Raw genomic sequence first — 11,076 nt, forward strand, 5'->3', positions numbered from 1 at the left:
TGCACCATCCCTGTGCTGAAGCACTTTCTCTTCTGGGCTTTGTGGAACCTCTGCAGTTCCGGTGAGACACCAAAGTGAAAAAGGCCGCTGTGTGTCAGATGCAAACAGCAGAGAGCAGTTTGGGACCTAACAGTGAAAGCAAACATCATTTAGAAAATAAGCCACACTCCTCCTCTGTCTGCCAATGAGTGTGCAAGAGAAGAGCCTGCCCATTGCATCTCTCCTGTTAAGGGGGCAGAAACCTCTTGCCTTGTATAACTCTTATTGCTTTATCAATGCATACAATACAAAGAAAGATAAAAATAGGAAATTAAGGAAGGGGTAAAGAAAATATGAGGTTCAAGGGAAGAAAGAAAAAGGCATTACAACCTCAACTTTTTACTTTTACACATTTGTATATAACTAGCCATTTCTATAACAACCAATCTAATTGGCAAAACCAAAGTCAAATTTTCATTTTTTTTCATTACAACCACAAAATTCAGAAGTGATATCCAAATAAAAACATAAATATATTCTCCTCTTTGAATAGAACAACCAATTTAACCATTTCTACTTTATCTTCCTTGCTGTTCAAATGTATTTCTATTTGCACTTAATAATCTTTATAAACTATCATCATTTATATTAACAAAATTTATGTATTCTTTCAGATTCTTTAACCTTAAAGGGAAAAATATTTTTTCATCCATTTTAAAACATTAACCTTTTCTTTAAAAACATTTCTAAATTTAAAATATTCTAATACCTCTTTTCCTCTTAGCATACATCCTTTAAAGTTCGCTTTCAGGCCAATAAAATTAAAGTATTAAATTTAGATCACTCCCTTCAAGTTACCCTCATAGAATATTTTTTCTTGTATATATCCTTTTTGAAACTATATTTTCCTTTAAGTTAATACATCTTTTTCTTTAACTTTCTCTTAACATAGATATTTTCAAATACATTTCAAATAACATTTGGCAATCTTTAGGAATTACTTAAACATTATATATAAAGGAAAATACATTTTCAAACTTTAGATTAAGACTTTTAATTACAAATATCAAATCAATGAAAATACATCCTAATTCCAATTGATTCATTAAGTTTAAGTCACTCCTTCCAGCTTGTCTTCATGGAATAAAATCTTTTTCTTCTCTGATAAGCTTTTTTTTCTCTCAAGGATTTCTCAACCTTGTTAATGTCCATGAGGAAAAAGTCTCAAACTTGTCCTTCTAAAAGTTGTGAATTTTCTTGGAGCTAATCTTTCAATTGTGTTGGGAGGCGGTATTTAAACCATCATAATAAAAATTGGTGTCAGGTTTATATTCCAAAATTACAGTTGACTCTACATTTGCTTCACCATTTTCTTAACCCTCTTTAGAGAAAGAGTAGTACCATCAGGTATACTACTGCGGGCAAGAAGCCCTCAGAAGAAATGGAGTAGCCTTCATAGTCAATAAAAAAGTAGGAAAAGCAATACTGGGATACAACCCTCAAAATGACAGAATGATCTCAGTTCAAATCCAAGGCAAACCATTCAATATCACAGTAGTCCAAGTCTATGCCCCAACCACCAGTGCTGAAGAGGATGAAATTGACCGGTTCTATGAAGCCCTACACCACCTTATAGAACTAACACCCAAAAATGATGTCCTTATCATCATGGGAGCTTGGAATGCTAAAGTAGGAAGCCAAAAGTTAACTGGAATAACATGCAAGTTTGGCCTTGGAGTACAAAATGAAGCAGGGCACAGGCTGATAGAATTTTGTCAAGAGAATACGATGGTCATAGCAAACACTCTTTTCCAACAACCCAAGAGACGGCTTTACACATGGACATCACCAGACGGTCAACACAGAAATCAGATTGACTATATGCTCTGCAGCCAAAGATGGAGAAGCTCTACACAGTCAGTAAAAAACAAGACCAGGAGCTGACTGTGGCTCAGACCATGAGCTTCTTGTTGCAAAGTTTAGGCTTAAATTAAAGAAAGTAGGGGAAAGCGCTAGGCCAGTCAGGTATGAATTAAATCATATCCCTGTTCAATATACAGTAGAGGTGACAAATAGATTTAAGGAATTAGATCTGATAGACAGAGTGCCTGAAGAACTATGGACAGAGGTTCGCAACATTGTACAACAGGTTGCAACCAAAACCATCCCAAAGAAAAAGAAATGCAAGAAAGCAAAATGGCTGTCTGAGGAAGCTTTGCAAATAGCTGAGGAAAGGAGGGAAGCGAAAGGCAAGGGAGAAAAAGAAAGATATGCCCAATTAAATGCAGAATTCCAAAGAATAGCTAGAAGAGATAAGAATGCCTTCTTAAATGAACAATGCAAAGAAATAGAAGAAAACAATAGAATAGGGAGGACCAGAGATCTTTTCAAGAAAATTGGAGAGATGAAGGGAACGTTTAATGCAAAAATGGGCATGATAAAGGACCAAAATGGCAGGGACCTAGCAGAGGCAGAAGAGATTAAGAAGAGGTGGCAAAATTACACAGAAGAACTATACAAGAATGAGTTTAATGTCCCTGATAATCACAATGAGTTGGTCACTGACCTCGAGCCAGACATCCTAGAATGTGAAGTGAAGTGGGCCTTAGAAAAGCTGAGCAACAACAAAGCTAGTGGAGGTGACAGTATTGCAGCTGAGCTATTCAAAATCTTAAAAGACGATGCAGTAAAAGTGCTACACTCAATTTGCCAGCAAATTTGGAAAACTCAACAGTGGCCACAGGATTGGAAAAGATCAGTTTACATTCCAATTCCAAAGAATGTTCAAACTATCGCACCATTGCACTCATTTCTCATGCTAGTAAAGTTATGCTTAAAATTCTACAAGCTAGACTCCAGCAGTATGTGGATCAAGAACTACCAGAAGTACAGGCAGGATTTCGAAGAGGCAGAGGAACTAGAGATCAAATTGCTAACATACGCTGGATCATGGAGAAAGCTAGAGAGTTCCAGAAAAACATCTACTTCTGCTTCATTGACTATGCTAAAGCCTTTGATTGTGTGGATCATAACAAACTCTGGCAAGTCCTTAAAGAGATGGGCATACCAGACCATCTTATTTGTCTCTTGAGAAACCTATATGCGGGTCAAGAAGCAACAGTGAGAACTGGACACGGAAACACTGATTGGTTCAAAATTGGGAAAGGAGTCCGGCAAGGCTGTATACTGTCGCCTTGCCTATTTAACTTATATGCAGAGCATATCATGAGAAAGGCAGGGCTAGATGAATCAAAAGTTGGAATTAAGATTGCCAGAAGAAACATCAACAACCTAAGATATGCAGATGATACCACTCTAATGGCAGAAAGTGAAGAGGAACTAAAGAGCCTCTTGTTGCGAGTGAAGAAGGAGAGTGCAAAAGTTGGGTTGAAACTAAACATTAAGAAAACCAAGATCATGGCATCTGGCCCTCTCAATTCCTGGCAAATAGATGGGGAAGAAATGGAGGTAGTGACAGACTTTATTTTCCTGGGCTCCAAGATCACTGCAGATGGGGACTGTAGTCAAGAAATTAAAAGACGCTTGCTCCTTGGGAGGAAAGCCATGGCAAATCTAGACAGCACACTAAAAAGCAGAGACATCACCCTGTCAACAAAAGTGCGTATAGTCAAGGCTATGGTCTTCCCAGTTGCAATGTATGGCAGTGAAAGCTGGACCATAAGAAAGGCTGAGCGCCAAAGAATTGAAGCCTTTGAACTATGGTGCTGGAGAAGACTCCTGTGAGTCCCTTGGACTGCAAGGCGATCAAACCGGTCAGTCCTAGAGGAGATCAACCCTGACTGCTCTTTAGAAGGCCAGATCCTGAAGCTAAAACTCAAATACTTTGGCCACCTAATGAGAAGGAAGGACTCACTGGAGAAGAGACTAATGCTGGGAAAGATTGAGGGCAAGAGAAGAAGGGGACGACAGAGAATGAGGTGGCTGGATGGAGTCACTGAAGCAGTAGGCGTGAGCTTAAATGGACTCCAGAAGATGGTAGAGGACAGGAAGGCCTGGAGGAACATTGTCCATAGGGTCACGATGGGTCGGACACGACTTCGCAACTAACAACAACAACAAGCTTTTTTGTAAGTCAGTTAAGAATTGCTGACCAAACAGAAATCATAAAAATCAGAAAGTTTTAGCCATCCATAGCAAAGCAGACCAAGTTACAAATTACTAAAAATAAGAAACTATAACCACTGATAATTCTCCATCATTTTTTAAAGATAGTCCATATTTCCTTATTTAAGCTTGTGTTAGCAGCCTTTTTCCTTGTTGTTTAACAAGAAGAAATCCCCAAAGTGGCACAGATCTTCTAAATTGAGCCTCTTTTAGCTTAATAAAGATTAATAGTCCTTAAAATGATTAAGAAATGAAAGGCACAACTTACTGTCATGGTTCCGACTGACGAACCCAATGAAATAAGCGCAGCTGAGGCAGTCCAATCTCTAAGGCAAAACTTTATTGAGTACATCACTTTGGCACAGATGAAAGAAAAGCTAGCTCTAACTTATTTGGCACCAAACTCAGCATATTAAAAGTATAGAAACTCCCCTTTCTCTAATACTGCAGGTCACATTGTCCAGTTAAGTTCCAGGCAGTTATTACAAGAGAAAGCCTTCAGTTCTTTGTAAACAGCATCTGAGTGACCTTGGTTCTCACAGCCTGGCCGTTGGGCACCTGCAATCCACGTTCCATTCCTCCCCCTCCCCCTGAGTCTGTAGGCAAGCTAAGAAGCAATTATGGCCAAAACAGCATGAGCGTTCTTCGCAGCTTGACTGTCTGTTTGAAAAAATAAATTCCAAAAAGGCTGCTTCAACAATGAACTGATTGCAGCCCTGTCAAGGGGGGGAGAAACCTCTGGAGTCTGGGGGTGACTTGATGCTGCAGCCAAATGGCAAGGCTAGTTTTGGGAATGTGTGAATGAAAATGGACAGACTGCCCTTAGAAATCCATATTCTTTTTTTTATTGAAAAGTTTTACAATACATTTTTTTAATACAAAACCCCCCCTCCTCCCCCTCCCCTCTCCCCAACCCCCCCTCCCTTCCCCTCCTCCCTCCCCGACTTCCCAGAGCTGAATACAGGGTATAATAATACAAACAAGCATAACCTAAAATATGCTAACAACAAAAATAAAACATTAAATTCTATCGCACTTTAACTCTCCATAGTCAAAATATTAATGACATAACTACTAACTAGTTATACGTCATAAAAATACTACTTATTCAAATGCTAAATGAAACTTTTTAGTCCCATATTTATTCTGAATATATTCAATCCATCTTCTCCATTCCACAATGTATCTCTATTGCATGTTTAGGTATTGCCCACATTGGTATCTTATAATTTAACTTATGTCTATGCTTTTTCCAAACTCGCAACAGAGCATACCTTAAAATATGTGTCTTAAACACATTATCCACCTTCTTATCATACAATAAATATGCATGCCAACCAAATAACAAATCATGACCCTCAAGATTTAATAATCTCCCTTGTGTTAAATTAAACCAGTCACTTATCGATGACAAAGCAGCAGCCTCATAATATAATTTGAAATTAGGCATTTTAAGACCACCTCTTTCATGCGTATCTTGCATTATCTTAAATTTAACTCGTGGCTTTTTCCCTGCCCAGACAAATTTATTAATTCCTTTTTGCCATTCCTCCAAATTTGAATCCTTTTTAAGTATAGGTATCATTTGAAATAAAAATAAAAATTTTGGCAAAACATTCATTTTGACTGCTGCAATTCTTCCCAATAAAGACAATTGTAGTTTTTTCCAACTATCTAATTCTTTTTGTATTTTTCCCCATAACATTTCATAATTATTTTTATATAACTTCACATTTGAAGCTGACAAATATATCCCCAAATATTTAATCTTTTTAACTATTTCAAATCCTGTTAGCTCTTCTAGAGCAGCCTTTTGTGCTATAGTCATATTCTTAGACAATATTTTAGTTTTTTGTATGTTTATCTTAAATCCAGAAACTTTCCCATATAACATTATTATCTCCATCAATTCTACAACTGAATAATCCGGCTGAGTTACTGTAATAACCAGGTCGCCCTCAATCTATAATCCTGATGTCTTATTTGAATTCCCCTAATTTTATTTGAATCTCGTATTTTAATCAGTAATATTTCCAATGTTAAAACAAACAATAAAGGTGACCCCTGTCTTGTACCCTTTTCAATATTGCATGATTCTGTCAAACTGTTATTTACTATTATACGGGCTGTTTGCTTCTGATATATTGCCCTAATAGGTTGTAAAATTTTTTCCCCAAATTCCATTTTCTCGAATACTTTCATCAAAAATTGCCAGTCCAATTGATCAAAGGCTTTTTCAGCATCCAGAAAGATCAGCGCTGCGGGGATCTGGTTATTTCTTTCCAAAAATTCCAATAAATCTACAATATGTCTCACATTATTCTTCATTTGTCTACCACTTATAAATCCAGTTTGATCACTATGAATCACTTGTTGCATTACCTTCATTAATCTGTTAGCTAAGATTTTTGCAAATATCTTATAGTCAGTATTTAAAAGCGATATTGGTCTGTAGTTTTTAGCTTGGGTGGCATCCTGATCTTCCTTCGGAATCAATGAAATAAAGGCAGTTTTCCACGATGGAGGTACCCCTCCTCCCAATTGAATTGTCTTAAACAATTCCCTTAAAGGTTCCACCATTTCTAACTGTAAATTTTTATAATAAACAGCAGTCAAACCGTCAGTTCCCGGCACTTTACCCACTTTTAATTGTTTAATTGCTAGAAAAATTTCTTCATCAGTTATCAATTGGTTCATCCCTTCCTTTTGTTCTTGCGTAAAAACAGGAATATTAGCTTTTATCAAATATTCATCTATATCTACATCTCTAATCTTATCTCTGGCATACAACTTAGAATAAAAATCAACAAAGGTCTTTTTTAATAAGATTCTGCTGATATACTACTTTACCCTTATGTTCTATTCTAACTATATTACAAGCTCTTTGTTTCTTCCTTAGCAAGTAAGGTGCTGGTACTTACCTTTAAAGCCCTACATGGCTTAGGCCCAGGATACTTGCAGGACCATCTGCTGCCAGGAACGAATTCCCATCGCCCAGTACGCTCACACAGAGAAGGCCTCCTCAGGGTACCGTCAGCTAGGCAATGTCGGCTGGCAACCCCCAGGGGAAGAGCCTTCTCTGTGGGAGCGCCAGCCCTATGGAATCAGCTCCCCCCTGAGCTTCAGATGGCCCAAAATCTCCAATCCTTTCGCCACGGCCTCAAAACACTCCTTTTCCACCTGGCTGACCTGGACTGACAGGCATTTTAATTATATTTACAATTTTTAATTTTATTTTTAATTTTTAATTTTAATTTATTGCACAGATGATTTTAATTTTATTTTTATCTTAATTTCTGTACTTATTATGTTTTGTTGTTAGCCGCCCTGAGTCCTTCGGGAGATAGGGCGGGATATAAATCCCATTAATAAATAATAAATAAATAAATAAATAAATAAGCTAACCATCTACCCGGTTTATTAGCATTACAAAAAGTGTTATGTCTAGCATACCGTAAGTTAGTTGCCACTTGATCTGCCATTAACATATCAAACTGACTCCTTAATAAAGTAATTACCTCTTTAATCTTCCCATCAGATGGATTCAGAATTAAAGCCTTTTCTTTTTCCTTAATTTCATCATCTAATTCTTTTCTCTTAAATTCCAATTTACGTCTATGTTTATTGTTCAAATATATTAATACACCCCTCATGTAAGCTTTACTTGCATCCCAAACCATCTCAATAGAGGTACCTTTATGCATATTAATTTTAAAAAATTCTTTCATCTGTTTTTTACACTCTTCCACATTTTCCTGGTACCTAAACAAATTTTCATTTAAACGCCAAGACCGTCTATCTCCATTATCTTTTTCTATCTCCAACCATACTGGACTATGATCAGATATAGTTCTTGGACAAATCTTGATCTTCTTAATCCTAGGAAAAAAATCGCCGGCGGTGGGGTCCCCATGTTGCCCTAGGTCGCCTCGGGCCGCTTTCAGCGGCGGTGTCGCCCTCGGGCCGTTTTGGCGGTGGAGAGGGCGATTGTCAGTCATCTTGGCGGCGACGGCGTCTTCAAGCCATTTAGTGGCGGAGAAGACGACTGCGGGTCATCATAAGGGTGTAAAGATGATGTGGTTCCTGCACCACTTTTGGACTGCTTTTGCAGCGACGATGGCGACTTTGGACCATCTTCACTATCCTGGCCTGCCTACCCTTTTTGCCTCGGACATATGGACATATATATTTATCATCTTCCTGCCTACCCTCCCCCCTCTCCCCTTGGATTTTGGACACACCTGGGTATTGGCCACGGTGGGAGAGTGGCTTGACTTTTCCATTTGCAGCCCCATAGAGGTGGGAGCTCTATGGGGTTTGCCTACCCAGAGGATATCTGGTCCACCTCCAGGAACAGAGTTGCAACCCCTCGTGAGAGGGCGGGGGGCGGCCCGTCTCTGGGGGCACCCGACTGAGTGGCAGTGAAGTTGGGTGGGGACCCAGATATCTGTCTCCATGTTCGATCCTCCCATGGAGAACTAATGGGATGCCTATCCTGGACTTCCTAGACTCATGCGACAATACACTAGCACGGACTTGTACGCCCTCAGGGGTGCCCCCCTCTCCTGGGTGCGACCCGCCTCCTTAAATACTCGTAACCTCGATGACGGGCCCGAGTTCTGGGACCCGGAGAGATGGCTGGGCAGGGGCAGAGGCCGTCAATACAAATTTAATAGAAGGCCTCTGATTACTTTTTTATCAAAATTTTTTATGGGGTTAGGGAGAGGGGTGGGAGATAGGGGTTGTTTGGCTATGGGGGGTGGCCAATCAACCATGGCTCAGGCCAGACTTGGGTTTGACCGCTCGGGGGGAGAGCGGGGTGTGGTTGTCTCCGGGGCTCATGAGCGGGTCGTGGGATTACCGATTCCCACGATGGGGAATGGCAGCAGGTGGATAGACAGAGGGCCGTATCGTTACCGGGAGGGCCGTCTCCGCTATTTGCAAGCGGTGGGGCGCTCCGACCCTCTGCTTCTTTCCCGAGGCTCCGGGAGCGAGGATGTGCAGCCTCCTGAGCTCCGGCTGGTGTACCTGAATGCCAGGTCCGTGGTTAATAAAGCTCCCCTCGTTAGGGATTTAGTTGAGGGTGAGCACGCGGACCTGGCTTGCATCACGGAGACTTGGTTGGGCCCAGAGGGTGGGGTCCCTTTGGTTGACCTCTGCCCACCAGGCTTCTGGGTGCTACATCGGCCACGAGCTCATGGTAGGGGTGGGGGAGTGGTGGTGATTATTAGGGAGACCTTATGTCCGCGGGAGACCACCGTTTCTCAGATAGTCGGGTGTGAGTCTCTCTTTGTGAGATTTGGTTCTGGGGCGCAGTTGGGCTTGCTGCTGGTGTACATTTCGCCTAGTCGCGCAGCAGCAGCCCTGCCCGAGCTGCTCGATACCCTCTCGGGGTTGGTGGTTGAGTTTCCCAAACTTATAGTTTTGGGAGACTTCAATCTACCATCCCTGGGAGGTTCATCTGAGCTAGCTCGGGAGTTCATGGCTTCCATGACGGCCATGGACCTGACGCAAGTAATTTCTGAACCAACTCATGAGGGAGGCCACACCCTTGACCTGATTTTTTTATCTGGATGGTGGTTGGATGATCTTGGTGGGGGCTCTCCATTTATTATGCCCCTGTCATGGACCGATCATCACCTCCTGCGGATGGTCTTCCGTTTTGCCACCCCCCGCCATGGGGGTACGGAGCCAATTAGATGGTTCCGCCCCAGACGCTTAATGGATCCTGATAGATTCCAAGCAGCGCTGGGGTCCCCACCTGCCTCCATTGCTCACAACTCGGCGGATGCCTTAGTGGAAGCCTGGGAAAGGGCAGCCACTGAGGCACTTGACCGGGTTGTACCCTTGCGGCCCCTGACCCGGTGCAGATCCCAGCGAGCTCCATGGTTCTCCGCGGAGCTCCGGGAGATGAAGCGTCAGAAACGGGGCCTAGAGAGCTGCTGGAGGTCTAGCCGAACTGAATCCGACCGGTTGCGGTTAAGAACCTATATTAGGTCTTATCTCGCAGCGATGAGGGTGGCGAGGTGTAATTACTTCTCCACCCTCATCGCGTCCGCAGATAATCGCCCGGCCGCCCTGTTTAGGGTGACTCGCTCCCTTCTTAATCAGGAGGTGAGGGAGGATCCCTTGCAGGGTCGTGCCGAGGAATTTAGTCAACATCTGTTGGATAAAATCGCTCGGATTCGGACCGGTTTGGACTCCAGCTGGGCAGAGTCTGGCGATCAGGACACGGGCGGTCTTGTCAATGTTATCTGGGAAGAGTTTGACTCTGTGACCCCTGATGAAGTAGACAGGATTATGGGGAAGCTGAGCTCCACCACATGTTTATTGGATCCGTGCCCTTCCTGGCTGGTTCATGCAGCTAGGGAGAGGACACGAGGCCTGCTCCAGGCGGTTATATCTGCTTCTTTGAGTGAGGGTTATTTCCCCACCGCCTTGAAGGAGGCGGTGGTGAGACCTCTCCTCAAGAAGCCTGCCTTGGACCCAGCTGTATTGAACAACTTTCGTCCAGTCTCCAACCTTCGCTTTCTTGCGAAGGTTGTTGAGAGTGTGGTGGCGCGTCAGCTCCCTCTGGTCCTGGAGGAAGCGGATTATCTGGACCCTTACCAATCGGGTTTCAGGCCCGGGTACAGCACGGAGACGGCATTGGTCGCTCTGGTGAATGATCTCTGTAGGGCTCGGGATAGGGGACATTCCTCTGTCCTAGTCCTATTAGACCTCTCAGCGGCTTTCGATACCATCGACCATGGTATCTTGCTGCGGCGTCTCAGGGGATTGGGAGTGGGAGGCACAGTTCTTCAGTGGTTCTCCTCCTATCTCCTGGGACGTTCGCAGTCGGTGTTGGCAGGGGGGCAGAGATCGGCCCCTAGGTCTCTCCTTTGTGGAGTTCCTCAGGGGTCGGTTCTCTCGCCTCTCCTGTTCAACATCTACATGAAACCGCTGGGTGAGATCATTCGTGGTTTTGGAGTT

This window comes from Vipera ursinii (genome assembly GCF_947247035.1).
Source record: "Vipera ursinii genome assembly, chromosome: 9".
In the NCBI taxonomy this organism is placed as follows: Eukaryota; Metazoa; Chordata; class Lepidosauria; order Squamata; family Viperidae; genus Vipera; species Vipera ursinii.